Below are 17212 nucleotides of genomic sequence, written 5' to 3' on the forward strand. Positions count from 1 at the left end.
GAAGCAATACTTCCCAACTCATTTTATGAGGCTAATATTACCTTGATACCAAATCCTGATAAAGATAATGTAAAAAAAGAAAACAGACCAGTATCTTTCATGACCATAGATACAAAAATCTTAAATAAATTACTAGCAAACTGCAAACAGCAACATATGAAAAAGACTATACACAACAATCAAGTGGCCTTCATCCCAGAGCACAGAGATGGTTCAACATATGCAAATTAATTCATGTGATACCCCATAAACAAATTAAAAAATAAGAATCGGGACATAGTTCCATAGTGTAGCGGTTAGTATGTCTGCTTTACATGCAGAAGGTACTGGTTTCATGCCCCAGTGGATCCATGCTACCCTAAACAAGCCCTATGTCTGATCTCAGAAGTTAAGCAGGGTCTGGCCTGGTTCGTACTTGGATGGGAGACCACCTAGAAAGAACAGGTACTGTTCTTTATTATTATTATTTATTATAATAATAATAAAAATAAAATAAAAATCATATGATAATATCAATGGATGTAGAAAAAGTCTTGACAAGATACATCATCCGTATATGATCAAAACACTTAACAAAATTGGTATAGAAGGAAAGTACCTTAACATAACAAATGTCATATATGACAAACCATCAGCCAACATTATCCTTAATGGTGAAAAACTAAAAACCTTCCCTCTAAGATCAGGAACAAGGCAAGGCTGTCCACTATTGCCACTGCTATTCAATATGCACATTGGAGATCCTAGTAAGTGCAATCAGGCAAGAGAAAGATATAAAAGGCATCTGAATAGGAAACAAAGAAGTCAAACTGTCACTATTTGTGGATAACATGATTCTTTATATAGAAAACCCTAAGGACTTCGCAAGTACACTACTGGAAACAATAAGCAACTACAATAAAGTCTGTGGATACAAAATCAACATTCAGAAAGAAATCCACAGCGGTCCTATACTCTAATTATGAAGTGTCAGAAAAAGAAGTGGAAAAAATAGTTCCTTTTGCAATTGTAACAAAAAGAATAAAATACCTAGAAATAAATGTACCGAAGCATGTGAAGGATCTATATAATGAACACTACAAGACCCTATTAAAAAAATCAAAGAAACAAAGAAATGAAAAGATATTTTGTGTTCTTGGGTTGGAAGAATCAACATAGTTAAAATGACCATATTACCTAAAGCATTATACAGATTTTAATGCTATCCCCATCAAAATCTCATTGGCATATTTTGTTCTTATTAGAACAAAAAATTCATCAGATTTCCATGGAAGCACAAAAGACCCCAAATTGCCAAAGCTATCCTGAGAAAAAAGAATGAAACTGAAGGTATCACTTTGCCCAACTTCAAATTATACTACAAAGCAACAGTAATCAAACGGCATGGTTTTGGTAGAAAAATAGACACACAAACCACTGGAACAGAATTGAGAGCGCAGAAGTAAACCTATATTTATATGGGCAAATAATTTTTGACAAAAAAAGGCAAAAACATACAGTGGAGAAAGGAAAGCCTTTTCAATAAATGGTGCTGGAAAAACTGGAAGGCCACATGCAAAATAATGAAACTAGACTGTTGTCTATCACAAACCAAAATTAACTCCAAATGGATTAAAGACCTGAATATAAGACCTGAAACAATAAAATGCATAGAAGACAACATAAGACCAAAACTCAAGGACCTCGGACTTAAAGAGGATTTTATGAATTTGACCTGAATGGCAAGGCAAGTAAAAGCAAAAATAAATGAATGGGACTACATCAAACTAAAAAGCTTCTGCTCAGCAAAAGAAACCGTCAACAAGGTAGAGACACCATCTGAATAGGAAAATATATTTGCAAGTAACACCTCCGATAAAGGCCTATATCTAAAATATACAAAGAACTCATATGACTCAATAACAACAAAAAACACAAACTATCCAATCAAAAAATGGGCAGAGGACTTGAACAGACACTTCTCCCTAGAGGACACGCAAATGGTCTACAAACATATGAAAAGATACTCAATATTGCTAGCTATTAGGGAGATGTGAATCAAAACCACTATGAGATACCATTTCACATCTGGTAGAATGGCTATAATCAATAGGACAAGTAACAACAAATGTTGGAGAGGATGTGGAGAAATATGAACCTCATACACTGCTGGTGGGACTGCAAATTGGTATAGCCACTGTGGAAAGTGGTATGGAGGTTCCTCAAAAACTAAGAATTGGCCTACTATGTGATCCAGCGATCCCTCTACTGGGCATTTTCCCCAAAGACTTGAAAACTCATATTCAAAAAGATATGTGCACACCGATGTTTGTAGCAGCCTTATTGACAGTGGCCAGGACATGGAAGCAACCAAAGTGTCCTTGATAGATGATTGGCTAAAGAAATTGTGGTACATATATACAATGGAATATTACTTAGCCATAAGAAGAGATGAAATACTGCCATTTGCAACAACCTTAATGGACCTCGAGATAATCATGCTAAGTGAAATAAGCCAGACTGAAAAAGTAGAAAATCACATGATATCACTTATATGTGGGATATAAACCTAAAAGCAACAAATGAACAGGACAAACAGAGACTCAGGGACATGGACAATGGACTAGTGGTTACCAGAGGGTGGAGCAGAAAGGGAGTGGTAGACAGGGTAAAGGGGGTCAAATATAGAGGGGTAAGGGGAAGGTGAAGTGGGTAAAGGAGATCAAATATATGATAGCTGAAGGAAACTGGACTTTGGGTGGTAATCGCACAATAGAATATATAGATGTCAAATGATAATGTACACTTGAAAATTATCTAATTGTATTAATCAATTTTACACCAATAAACAATAAAAAATAAAATTTTACTTTATTATTAGGTTCAAGTATACAGTACATTGGTTAGACATTTATATAGTTTATAAAAGATCCCCGTAATTGTTCATTCTCTCCTCTGGCTCTCCACCTAGGCATTACATTAATGCTAACTACATTCCCTATGTTGTGCTCTCCATTCCCATGACCATCTATCACCTACTAATTTGTACTTTTTTAACCCTTCACTCCATTCTCCCAGGACCCCAAACCCCTCCCCTCTGACCATTGCATGATTGTCCTCCGTATTTATGAGTCTGTTTTTGATTAGTTTGTTCTTAGATCTCGCTTATAAGTGAAACCATGTGGTGTTTGTTTTTCTCTGTCTGACTTATTTCATTCAGCATAATAATCTCTAGGTCCATCCATGTCATTTCAAATAGTAGAATTTCAGTTTTTTAAATGGCTGAGTAATATTCCATTGTACATATGAACCATAACTTCTTTATCCAATCTTCTGTTGATAGGCATTTAGGTTGCTTCCATATCTTGGCTATTATAAATTGTGCTGCCATGAATATAGGGATGCATAGATCTCTACAAATTATTGTTTTGGTTTTCTTAAGATAAATACCCAGAAGCACAATTGCTGGGTCAAAATACCCAGAAGCACAATTGCTGGGTCCTCTTAACTTTTTTTCAGAAACCTCTAGATTGTTTTCCATAGTGGCTATATTAATTTTCAATCCCACAAACAGAGAATGAGGGTGCATTTTTCTCTACATCCTCGCCAACACTTGCTGTTCTTTGATTTATTCATGATAGCCATTGTGACAAATGTGAGGTGTTATCTCATTGTGGCTTTAATTTGTATTTATCTGATGATTAGTGACCTTGAGAATCTTTTCATATGTCTATTGGCCATCTGTACGTCCTCTTTAGAGAAATATCTGTTCAGATCATCTGCCCATTTTTTAATTGAATTGTTGTGTGTGTGTGTGTGTGTTGAATTGTATGAGTTCTTTAAAGTTTTTGGATATTAACCTCTTATCAGATTTATCGTAAGTGAATATCTTCCCTCATTCAGTCAGTTGTCTTTTTGTTTTGTTGATAGTTTCCTTTGCAGTACAAGAGCTTTTTAGTTTGATGTAGTCCAAATTTTTATTTTTTTCTTTGGTTTCCCTTGTCTGAGGAGATATATCTGAAAAGAAATTTGTGTTAGCAATATCAGAGAATGTATTGTCTATGTTTTCTTCTAGAAGTTTTATGGTTTCAGGTCTTACATTTAAGTCTAATCCATTTTGAGTCTATTCTTGTATACAGTGTAAGAAGGTTGTCCAGTTTCTTTTTCTTTTTTTGCAGATATCTGTCCAATTTTCCCAGCACCATTTATTGAAGAGACTGTCTTTACCCCATTATATATTCTTGCCTCTTTTGTCATATATTAAGTGAGCGGATAAGCATGGATTTATTCCAGGGCTCTCTATTCTTTTCTATTGATCAACGTACCTGTTTTTATGCCAGTGCCATGCTGTTTTGATTACTGTAGCCTTGTAGTATAGTTTGATATGAAGTAGTGTGATACCTCCAACTTTGATCTTCTTTCTCAAGATTGCTGTGGCTATTCTGGGTCTTTTATGGTTCCATATAAATTTTAGGATTATTTGTTCTAGCTCTCTGAAAAATGCCATTGATATTTTTATAGGCAATGCATTGAATCTATAGATTGCTTTGGGTAGCATGGCCATTTTAATTATGTTGATTCTTACTACCCATGAGCACGGCATATGCTTCCTTTTTTTTTTTTTGTATATTCTTCAATTTTTTTTTCAATGACTTATAATTTTATGAAAACAGATATTTTACCTTTTTGGTTAATTTGATTCCTAGGTATTTTATTGTTTTCAACGCAATTGTAAATGGCATTGTTTTCTTAATTTCTCTTTCTGAAGGTTCATCATTGTTGTATAAAAATGCCACTGACTTCTGAATATTAATTTTGTATCCTGCTACTTTACTGAATTCATCGATCAGTTCTATAGTTTGTGTGTGTGTGTGTGTGTGTGGAATGTTTTGGGTTCTCTCTATATAGTATCATGTCATCAGCAGATAACGAGAGTTTTACTTCTTCCTTTCTTATTTGGATACCTTTTATTTCTTTTTCTTGTCTTATTGCATTGCTATGGTTGAGACTTCTAATACAATGTTTAATAGGAGTGGTTAAAATGGTCATCCTTGTCTTGTTCCTAATGTCAGGAAAACACTTTTAGCCTTTCCTCATTATGATGTTAGCTGTAGGTGTGTCATATATGGCCTTTATTATGTTGAGATATGTTCCCTCTATTCCCACTTTGCTGAGAGTTTTTATCATAAATGGATGTTGGATTTTGTAGAATGCTTTTTCTGCATATTGATATGATCATATGATTTTTGTCATTTAATTTGTTAATGTGGCATATCACATTAATTGATCTGTGGATATTGTACCAACCTTGCATCCCAGAAATAAATCCAACTTGATCATGGTGTATGATATTTTTAATGTATTGCTGAATTCGGTTTGTTTATATTTTGTTAAGGATTTTTGCATCAATGTTTATAAGAGATATTGGCCTGTAATTTTCTTTTTTTTTTGTAATGTCTTTGCCTGGTTTTGGAATCAAGGTAATGGTGGCCTTCTTGAATTTTTTGGGATAGTTTGAGAAGAATAGGTGTTAATTCTTCTTTGAATGATTGATAAAATTCATCTACGATGCCATCTGGTCCAGGACTTTTGTTTGTTGTGAGGTTTTGATTATTGATTCTATTTCATTGGTGGTAATTAGTCAGTTCAGTTTTTCTGTTTCTTCTTGACTCAGTCTTGGAAGATTGTATGTTTCCAGATTGTCCAATTTGTTGACATACAATTGCTCATAGTATTTTCTTAAGATCCTTTGTATTTCTGTGGTCTGTAGTTATTTTTCTTCTGTCATTTCTGATTTTGTTTATTGGAGTCTCTCTTTTTTTCTTTGGTAAGTCTGGTTAAGGGTTTGTTAATTTTGTTTATCCTTTCAAAGAACCAGCTCTTGATTTCATTAATCTTTTCTATTGTTTTCTAGACATTATTTTGTTTATTACCAGTCTGAATTTTATTAATTCCTTCTTCTATTCACTTTGGGCTTTGTGTGCTCTTATTTTTCTAGTTTTTTTTTTTTTTAAGTGTCAGATGAGATTGTTTATTGGAGATTTTTCTTTCTTTCTTTTTTTTTTTAGATAGGCCTATAATGCTATGAATTTCCCTCTTAGGATTGCTTTTACTGTGTCTCATAGATTTTTAAGTTGTTGGGTTTTATTTTCATTTGTCTCTTGGTATCTTTTGATTTCTTCCTTAATCTCATTGATACCCATTTATTGTTTAGTAGTGTGTTGTTTGACCTCCATGTGTTTGTGTATTTTTCAACTTTTTTCTTATAGATGATTTCTCATTTCATGCCATTGTGATTGGAGAAGACACTATTGATATGATTTCAATCCTCTTATATTTATTGATATTTGTTTTGTGTCCTAAAATATCCTAAAATTTTCCAGGATATCCTGGAAAATGTTTCATGTGTACTTGAGAAGAGTGTGTATTTTGCTGCTTTGGGGTAATTGCTCTGAAAATATTTATTAAATCCATCTTGTTTAATGTGTCTTTTAGGCTTATTGTTTCCTCACTGATTTTTTGTCTGGAAGATCTGTCCATTTGTGTCAATATAGTGTTAAAGTCTTCTATTATGAGTGTATTACTATTGATTTCTCCTTTTATGTCAGTCAATAATTGCCTTATGTATGTAGGTGCTCCTATGTTGGGTATGTATATGTTTAGTAGGGTTATGTCCTTTTTATTTATTGATATCTCTATCATCATGTAATGCTCTTCTTTGTTACTTATTATAGCCTTTGTTTTAAGTCCATTTTATCTGATATAAATGTTGTTACCCAAGCTTTTTTTTTTTTTTTTTTCATTTCCATTTGCGTGAAATATCTTTTTCCAACCCTGTACTTTCAGGCTGTGAGTGTCCTTTGATCTGAAGGGGTCTCTTATAGACAGCATATACATGGGTCCTGTTTTCTTATCCATTTGGCTACCCTATATCTTTTATTGGAGCATTTAATCCATCTACATTCAAAGTGATTACTGTAGGTACTTAGTTACTGCTAGTCTATTATTCATATTTGTTTTTTTCTTTTTTACTCCTCCTCCCATCTTTTATTTTTTACAAAAGTCCCTTTAACATTTTTTGTAATACTGTCTTGTTGGTAATGAATTCCTTAAGCTTTTCTCTGTCTGGGAAGCTCTTTTCTCACCTTCCATTTTAATCAAAAGCCTTGCTAGGTACAATATTTGTGGTTGTAGATTCTTGTTTTTCATCACTTTGAGTATTTCTTGACAGTCTCTTCTGGTCTGTAAAGTTTCCATGGAAAAATCAATAGACATTCTTATAAGGGTACCCTTGTAAGTAATTAGCTGCCTTTCTCTTGCTGCTTTTATGATTTAGTCTTTGACCTTTGGCATTTTAATTATGATGTATGTTGTTGTGGCTCTGTTTGACTTCTTGTTTGGGACTCTTTGTGCTTCCTCAACTTGTAAATCTAATTCCTTTGCCAGGTTAGAAAAATTTTCTGTCATTTCTTCAAATAGATTCTCAATCCCTTGCTTGCTTCTCTTTTGGGCAATCCTATGATAAGGATATTGTTGTCCCAGAGGTCTCTTAAACTACCCTCATTTTTACAAATTCTTTTTTGTTGTTGTTGTTCTGATTGGGTATATTTTGCTACCTTGTTTTCTAGTTGGCTGACTCGGTCTTCTACTTCATCCAATCCACTGTTGAATCCTTCTAGTATATTCTTCATTTCAGTGTACTATTCTTCACTTCTGTCTGTTTTTTTTTTTTTAATGGTTTCTGGGTACTTTTTTATGCTTACTATCTCTCTGTTGAGGTTCTCATTGTACTCATACATCCTCCCCCTAAGTTTGTTGAGCATCTTTATAACCATTATTTTGAACTCTATTTCTGGTAGGTTGATTGTCTCCATTGCATTTAGCTTATTTTTTTGAGATTTCTCTTGTTGTTTCATTTGTGGAATATTTCTTTGTTTTCTCATTTTGTTAGCTTTTCTGTGTTTGTTTCTATGTGTTAGGAATATTTGTTTTGTTTCTCAGCCTTGGGCAGATGGCCTTATGTGGAAGGTGTTCTTTGTGGCCCAGGTGTGCACTCTCCCTGATCCCCTGTGCCGGGGGCTCTGGACATGATCTTTGTGTGGGTTGTATGTGATCCTCTGTTGTAGCTAAGAATTTATTTGTGTTAGTACATCAGTGGATGGGATTAACGCTCAGGCTAATTGTGGGAATTGGCTGCACTCACAGGATAAGAGTTGTGTGGGGGCTGACTTCACTGAGTGGGATTTGCCCTTGCAGGCTTGTATACTTGTTGCAACCACCTTTTGTTTGTGCTTTGTATGGGGCTAGTCAGGAGTTGCTCTGTTGTGGTCCAGTGCTAGCCTCTGGTGCTTTGGTTTCATATCTCTATGGGAGGAGCTCCTCAGTAGGCCAAGGTGAGCCGCTGCCTTTGATTGCTCAGGGCTACCTGGTGGGAGCTACAAAGCAATCTATAGATGATTGTTGCCTATGCTGGATCTATAGGTAAATGGAAGAGACAACCCTGCAGGCAGTGGTCTGGTTTTCCCCCGTCCCTGACCTAGGGAAGTGTAGCAGAATGACCCGTGCTTCTCAAGGCCTGACATTGCCTGTCAGTTGCCTGTTAAGTCTTTGAAACTGAAAGAACCTCTAGGTGATATGAGTGTTGGTTGGTGCAGGGACCCCAGGTGTCTCCTGGATCTATTGAGTAAATTTCCCTTTGCCACCATAGTGTCAATTTATATGCTAGTGCTGTCTCTGTGCCACCCCAAACAAGTTTCCAACCATAGCAAGGTCAGCTGCTGCCCACCTCAGGCCTGCAAACATCCAAGCTCTGCTCATGAGTTTAAGGTCCGTCACCAAATTCTTCTCCTGGATGAATGGGCTTTGCATGGATCACATGATCTGAGTCTTGTTGTTTGCTGTTGAATTTATGACCCAAGGAAGAAAGCACAGGGATGGGTTGCCTGGGAGCAGAATTGCACAGGTAATTTGTGGGTTATGTAGGGCATTGTCTCAGTGAGGCAGGGGGCCATCATGCCTACACAGTACCAGATTTGTTGCCAGCTCTGGGACTGCAGGTTCCCACCAAAGTCAGATATCACTGTGTGACCTACTGTCATCAGTGATGGGCCCACAAAATCCCTGAGATCTGCCAAAGTGATGCTGTATCTCATCCTGGCAGCAGTGATCTTCCTGTCACTGTTTTCCCTGAACTTTGCTCACTTCACTGGCTGAGATCTGTTGACTGCACAGAATGTGCCACCTCAGGGCAGGGGCAGCTGCCTGTCAACATGCGTGTGGCAGGCACTTAGTGTATTCGTTGGGGTAGGATCTCAGAGAGTCAAGGGAAGTCAGGCCAATAGCCTCAGTTTTCCTCAATTTCTGTGTCTGCACATTCCTGCAGTAGTCACAGATCACAGGGAGACAAATTGTTCCCAGAGATCCTTGTGATCCACCCAAGAGATATTACAGCTCATATAGGCAGCAGTGGTTTGCCCACTACTATTTTCCCTGAAATACACTAGCCAAGGTCTGTTGCCTGCACAGAATGCCATAGCCCTAGAGAAAAGCAGGGTAGGGTAGGGTAGGCTGCCTGTCAATGGACTTGGGTGAAGCAGAATCTCAGGAAGATAAGGGCCATCAGGCGTATATAGCCTCAGTTTTGTTGAAACTTCTGTGTCCACGTGTTCCTGCTCTAATCACAGATCACAGTGATACTAGCTACCATTTGGGCCAGTCTCACAAACCCCTATGATCCCCCCCCCCCCACCATGTGATGTTGCAGTTCTTGCAGGCAGCAGATGTCTGCCTATAACTGATTTTCCTGCAGTGTCTGCCCTGTGCTAGCCAAAATTTATTGCCTGTGTAGATTGGGAGACCCAGGATGAGGGGCAGAATGGTGGTGGTTAATTGTCAATGGGCCTCCTGGGGCAATTTGTAGCTTAGGTGGGGCGGGGTCTCAGGGAGACATTGGCCATCAGATCAATACAGCCTCAGTCTTACTGCAACTTTGGTAACCATCTGCGTCCCCAGAAAAGTCCCAGATCACAGCAAGACCAACTGCTGTCTGGGACTGGCCTTCAGATCCCCAGGATCCACCTCAGTTTGTGTTGGCAGCAGTGATCTGCCCAAAACTATCTCTGAAATGCATGTTCATGGCATTGGCTGCCAGCTATGAAGCCTAGCCCTAAAAAGGTACAGGGCATGGCAGCTGCCTGGCAACAAAAGCCCCTGGTAACCTGCAGGTTGGTGGAGCAGGATGTTGGTCATTTGGAAGGATTTGTATGGCCAAACTGGGGTGTTCTTTAGGTCGCCTCGTAGGGGGGGCCTAACTAAGGCACAATGGTAGCTGCCCACCCAGCCCTCGTTTTGGCACCAGGAAATGCAGTCTTTCCTTGTTAGAATCTTGAGTGAGCCTCTGATCCACCGCCTGTGTGTGGGCCCTTCAAAGGGGTGTCTAGAGTTTCAGTTTCCTTCCATTTCACCCAGATAGCCAGAATCTCCTCTGGTTTTTACAGTCAGAGTTTTGGAAACTCCTCTTCCCTGAGCTAGTACCCTGGGCTGGGGAGCCCTTGAATGAGGCCGGGACCCGTCTCTCCTTCAGGAGAGCCTCTGCAGCCTCATTCTTCCTCTCAGTGGTCCTCCACTACCCATGGGTGCGGGTCCAGCCCAATTCGCAATTTTTGCCCTCCTATCAGCTTGGGTGAGGCTCCTTTTTTATATTATCAGATGTAGGTGTTATGATCAGCTGGACTTCAGGTGATTCTCCAAGCTGATTATTCTATAATTTGGTTGTGATTTCAATTTGGACCTGGGAAGAGAAGAATCTTGCTTTTACCTAGTCTGCCTTCTGCCTCTGCTTCCCCTATTTCCCTTCCACATCTTCTTTATTCAATCATTTATCTAAGGGCACTTCAGTTGTTTCCATGACCCACCTTTTATCCATAGTGTAGTGATTATCATATTAGCCTCACTCCATAATTTATTAAACCAACCTCTTTTTTTAAAGTTGGTGCATTCACACATAATATTGCACGTATGTGAATACATTCTAGGTTACCTCCTTAAAATAAAAATTTTAAGCACATTTGAAATTATTCTCTCATCTAGTACTTCAAGGAACTGGCAAATGAAATGGATGAAGTCAGGCTCCCTCCCAGCAAGCTGTGCGGTTTCTGGGAAGCCTTAAGTACAGTATCCCAGGTGACCTTAGATACAGCATCATATGAACCTTAGATACAATGTCCTATACAACCTGTAAAATGCATGCACACCGTGATTGATTGTGACTGATTATGGTGCCTGGCCTTAAGCCACTATTGTGCACCTTGGTACAAGAACAGCCCCGCCTATGCGGACAAAGGGGGCTGAGGAGCTGGAACTGTGCCTGTGCCTTGCCGTGTCCTGCTATGCCTGAATAAAGCAGTGCCACATCTTCCCACAGCTCCTTGCATATTCTTCTAGCTGCCAGAACCATGTACTCCAAGCTTCGGTACCTGAACCTGCAGAACAATTGGCATAGCTGGCAGGATGACAGGTAAGGGGACCCTCCGTCCCATTGGAGGAGGAGGAAGGCATGTGGTGCCCACACAGCATGTGGAATCCTGTTGCCATGGTTCTTATTACTTGGAATTCCCAGGAGGGGTGGGAAAAGGTAGATGGCTCCCCAGCCAGTATTGAGAAGACACTCTGCTCCTTGGAGGGGCAACTGCCAGAAACGGTTAGAGTTGCCGCTGGCCGCATAGGTTGGCTGTTGCTAACTGTACTGAAACACAACACGGACAAAGCCTTGCAAGAAACCACACAGGTTCATGAATTGCACACAAAAGAGGAGGCTCTGGAGGCGTGTTTGCAGCAATTAGAGGACAAGCTGTTGTGTGGCAGCTCTGGAGGTGGAAGAGGAACCTGGAGAAGATGCCAGGTGAGTGCAAGCCTGGCCTATCGTGCACCAGAAGGTAAAACATGAACAGCCCCTGGGACAAGGGAGAGTACAAGCTGGAGGCTCCATCATGACAGAATACATGCCTACACCCTTGCTGAGTTAAGGGAATTGGGGAAGCAATGCTGGCAGAGATCAGAGGAGCCCCTGATGGCATAGCTGGTGCATTTGTGGAATGAAGGGGCAGACAGTATAGTTTGATACCCAGATGAAATGGAAAGGCTGGTCTCCATTATGGTACATCCCTCCCTGCGACAACGCCTACAGAACAGTCACAGGCTGGCCCAGGGGCAAGGTAATTATACCCTGATTGAGTGGATAACTGGGATGACTCAGGAGTAAATGGCAGTGAGTAAATGGCAATCATATGTGGAGTTGGTACAAATCATCTGTGTGAGCAGGAAATGCAACAGGCTATGTTCGATTTAAACATGCATGGACCAGATGATGAACGGTTTACCTCAGGAATGAGGGACTTAGTTCTGGGGACTGCATCATCCTCTTCCTTGGTTAGGGTCCTTGGTAGCCACCTTGACCCTCTATGTTGGCCCACATATTGATGAAGTAACTATGGCAACAGCCACCTGAGAGACATTGAAGGGTGGCAGCAGGACTGTGGCAACCAAGGTGTCTGTGAAGTTTAGTCTTAGTCTTCCCCAGCAAGAAAGACAGGGAAGATTGGGAGGAAGCTGCCCACTGCTGCAGACAGGCCCCATGCTGTGCTATTAGAATTGTGGTGGCAGTTGAAACCAACACAGCGGTTCCAGAAAAGTGCAAAACCGGAATCTGATAGAGCCCAGCTGGTGCTCTGAAAGACTTCCTGACAGATCCAGACATGCTCTCACTGTATGACTAGAGAGAAGGCCGAGGTGCCTGTCTGGAGGGGATGGTAAGGGACCTGAGGCCACAAGTGGAATTTGCAATCCACTGGTCCCCCCAAAATGTCCAATGTATGCTAGCGTTGGTAGACACTGAGGCTGACTGCAGCCTGATATACCACAACTCAGAGAGATTCCCAGGGCCAGCAGAGTACATTGATGGCTACGGAGGCAAGACTATAAAGACAAAAGCTATGACTGTACCTCTAAGGATTGGGCAGTTACCTCCATGTTCCTACAAGGTATATGTTTTCCTGGTCCCAGGATACATCCTAGCGGGGGACGTTTTGTAAGGCCTGTGCTTGCAGATGTCAGCATGAGAATTTCACCTGAGGGTGTGAGTGGTAAAAGTCGAGGTGCATAGACTCACTCGACACTCTCCCACCTCACCCCAAGAAGTGCTGCCTCCACGGTGGGTGGTTAACATCAAGCAATATTGCCTACCAGAAAGCCATGCAGAGATTAGGGCTACAATTCAAGAATTAGAAAAGGCACAGATTTTACACCCTACATGCAGCCCTTTCATCACCCCCATGTGGCCTGTCCAGAAGCCTGATGGCACTTGGAGAATGACAGTTGACTACCATGAGTGGAACAAAGTAATGCCACCACTGTATGCTGCAGTGCCCTCGATCCATAAACTCATGGAAAGATTAATAGTACAGTTGAGAGCATACCACTATGTAGTGGACTTAGCTAACACCTTTTTCTCCATTGACTTGGCTCCTACCAGTCAAGAGCAATGGTCTTCAAGTGGGAAGGACGACAATGGACATTGCTGTTGCTGTCTCAGGGAAATCTGCATAGCCCAACCATCTGTTAGGGTTTGGTAGCAAAGAGCTTGGCTGAATGGCGTTGTTCACTGACTGTTGTGTTGTTCCATGTTGTGTTGTATCATGTTCACCTCTGCTTCCTTTCAGATTTAGAACAAGCTGCCCCGGTGCTAGGGCAACACTTGAAAATCTGGCTGGGCCGTGAATGACGCCAAGATATGATGTCTTGACTTATCTGTCAAATTCTTGGGTGTTATCTGATCGGGTAAGATGAAAGTTATTCCTGAGGGAGTGATTGATAAAATCCAGGCCTTTCTATGCCTGACAACAGTAAAAGAACTACATAGTTATGGGGGCTTTCTGGAGTATTAGAGGGCCTTTATATCCCTTTTGGTGCAAATGGCCCACCCTCTGTATACCCTTGTAAAAAAGGGAGCTACATAGTATTGGACCAAACAGGTAGAAAATGCCTTTTCAGGAACCAAAGAACAATCCAGCAGGTGCAGGCTCTGAGAGTCATTGACCTTGGATGGCCATTTCAACTGGATGTACACATGACCCAGGAGGGCTATGGCTGGGGACTCTGGCAGCACTCAGAGTGGAACCTAGTGCCTATTGGGTTTTGGTCTCAGCTCTGAAAGGGAACAGAGAGCAGGTACTCACTGATAGAGCCTATATGGCCCAAAGGCAACAGCAGCCATCACTGGGATTGCCAAGGTGGTAGTAAAGACCATATACTCCGCAAAAGGGTGAGTCCATATTTGGATTAGTTCCCCCAAGACCAGGGTAGCACAGATGCCAACCCTAACCAAATGGGGTGCAAACTGGCAACCAACCTACTATCGGCTGAACTGCAGCAGGTCTTAGGACCCATAGAGTTCATGACTGGTACAGAGATACCATGATAAAAGCCTGTAGACATTGAACCATCTCCGTTTAAAGGGAGGAAGCCCCCTCTTTCAGACAATGTTTGATGCACTGATGGCTCAAGTTGAGGGCCCACTGCAAGGTGAGTGGCTACAGGAGTACAGCTGTCTACTGACAGTGTATAATTTGACACTGGTACAGGGCAAAGAAGCCGATGGGCAGAACTTAGAGCTGTATGGATGGTGACAACACAAGATTGCTTGCTGACAATCTGCACAAACAGCGCAGCTGTCTTTAAGGGTCTAACCCTGTTGCTCTCCACTTGGAAGTGGCAATGGTGGGTAGTTGGACATCGACCCCTGTGGGGACAAGCCATGTGGCAAAACAAGACTTGTGGAACTTCGATCAAGACAAAAAAGTTACTATCTATCATGTCACTCAACATGTCCCATTAATGTCACTGGGGAATTATGAAGCAGATGCTCTAGGCAAAGTGAGGTGGCTGGAAGGGCCCCCCACTACAGATGTAGCCCACTGGTTGCACCGACGGTTGCAACATGTGGGGGTTAAGACAATGTGGTCTGTGAGACAACAATGGGACATACTGATTACAAGGGCTCAGGTATAGGATGCTTGTGAATGGTGCCCCATCTGTGCACCAGACACCCCGAATCCAAAGATGTTGACAGGAATTTGGTCAAGTGCCCAGAGGGGACATCAATTTGATGTTATGGCAAGCAGATTACACTGGGCCATTGTCAAGGGCCCAGGGTGCAGTGTATGCACTCACTGAGGTTGACACTGTTACTGGATTGCTTTTTGCCTGGCCTGGTGTGGCCGCTGACTAGAGGCATACTGTTCGAGTGCTGACACGTTTGTGAACCTTTTATGATCGACCCCTAGTAATTGAAAGTGAAAGTGATAGGGGCATCCATTTTACAGGACATGAAGTCCAAGCCTGGGGCAAAGGGATGGATATCCACTGGCCCTTGCATACTCCTTACAATCCTCAGGCTACAGGCCTAATGATTGAACATTATAATGGGTTGTTGAAGAGACACTCATGGGTGTCTGCTACCCCACCGGGTTTGATGGCATGGGCCATCTGGTTATGGAAAATGATAAGGAGTTTAAATGAAAAATCTCAGGCCCTGTAGAAGCTCTGCTACCTTGGGTTGCAGCACTCATCCTATTACAGGTTACTCCATCTAAGGTATTGTTAAAACCTGGGCATAGGTTGAATGGCAATATTTTCTGCCTGCTTCCACCTGCCTGCAAGTAAGGGAGACAATGCAAGTCTTGGTCATGGAAAATATAAGCCCCACATTGTTGGTGACTTGGTCTGATTGCTTCCTGGGGGAAAAGCTTGTCAGCCAATTTGACAGTCATACCCTTGGTGACGGCCAGCTGGGCACTACAAGTGACTATCCAGTACCCAGGAACTTTTGGAAATGAACAACCTGAGAGCATTCCAAAGAACACATTTGTTCTCTCACTCTGGCCTATAATGAGCTCTCCAGGGCTATGTCATGTGTCCCAGCCAGATGCAGAAACAGAGGAAGAGACAGTATGGCACCACTGCCCTGAGCGGCTGCCTGTGGAAGTTGTTGTTCTCTCCAAGGATAAGAGAAATGTTGACCTGTATTTTGGCAGCACGGAAAGACTTACCTCTCCTGGTTCTGCTCTTTTCTCTCTCCTTCTGCCCTTAGGCAAGTATGTGTCAATAACATGGTGGATTGGGCACACACCTATGCCCAGTTGTCAACGTACACCAACTTCCCTTCCAGTGCTTCTGTGGGATTGCCCTGGCATATACATGCTGCCAACCAAATGGAGTGGGATGTCCTGAGGAAGCGGAGTCCTGCAGCCCCTGGATAGAAGGATGCTTGATGACAAGTAGAAAGCATAATGAGGAATCGACACAACCACAGCTATCTGTGCACACAAGGTGGAATTGGTTAATGAATTAGGGAGTCTAGATAAAGGGAATGCTCCCCTATTGTATTGAGAGGCCAAGCAGTACCTGTCCTCTGGGCTGGGTGCCTTGGCCATTGTGTGCCAATGTAACAGTTGTTACTTCCCCCACACACTGGGAGGTGGAATTGAAACATCAGGTGCTGGTCCCTATTTTTACCTTACTCCCTGGTAGTCTCTGAGTGTGTGAGAACCATAGGTGGTCATATGTATCGGCCGGGTGGACCAGATGTTGTACCTAGGAATGGCCATATCTCCCTGCCCAAGTGTGGAAGACTTTGCCCAAATGGCCAAGCAGTTGGGATGCTTATTATGTCCACCATGCTCATGTGAAACAGACGCCTTGGTCATTTTATCCCTTGGCTATTTTCCTGCCTGCTGCAGGTGACACTGTAGTTGAAACACAAGCCACTGCTTTGGCCGCCCACACAGCTTGGGCTCTGAATCAGACCTATACTGCCTTGAGTCTGCTCACCGATGAAGTGGACCAAAAAAGAAATGTGGTGCTGCAGAACTGATAGCTTTAGACATCCTAACCACGGCTCAAGGAGAAACCTGTGCCATCCTCCACAGTGCCCCAGGTGACCTTAGATACAGCATCCTATAAAACCTGTAGAATGCATTTGCACTGTGATTGATTGTGACTGATTATAGTACCTGACCTTAAGCCACTATTGTTTATCTTGTTACAAGAACAGCTTCCCCCCCCACCCCCCGCCCCTGGTGCAGGCAAAGTTGGCTAAGGAGCTGGAATGGTGCCTGGTGCCTGTGCTTTGCTGTGTCCCGCTATGCCTGAATAAAGCTATGTTGTATCTGTCCATGGC

General features: G+C 41.7%; 1 long non-coding RNA gene across 1 annotated transcript; it reads left to right on the top strand.

The window, feature by feature from the left end:
* The first annotated feature begins 11578 nt into the window (after positions 1 to 11578).
* Positions 11579 to 16210, top strand: LOC118609321. The gene is made up of 3 exons (XR_004953252.1): positions 11579 to 11878; positions 13695 to 13812; positions 16124 to 16210. It is a non-coding gene; the product is annotated as an uncharacterized LOC118609321 (long non-coding RNA).
* The last annotated feature ends 1002 nt before the right edge of the window (positions 16211 to 17212 follow it).

Source organism: Rousettus aegyptiacus, unplaced genomic scaffold (genome assembly GCF_014176215.1).
Source record: "Rousettus aegyptiacus isolate mRouAeg1 unplaced genomic scaffold, mRouAeg1.p scaffold_m13_p_11, whole genome shotgun sequence".
Taxonomy (NCBI): domain Eukaryota; kingdom Metazoa; phylum Chordata; class Mammalia; order Chiroptera; family Pteropodidae; genus Rousettus; species Rousettus aegyptiacus.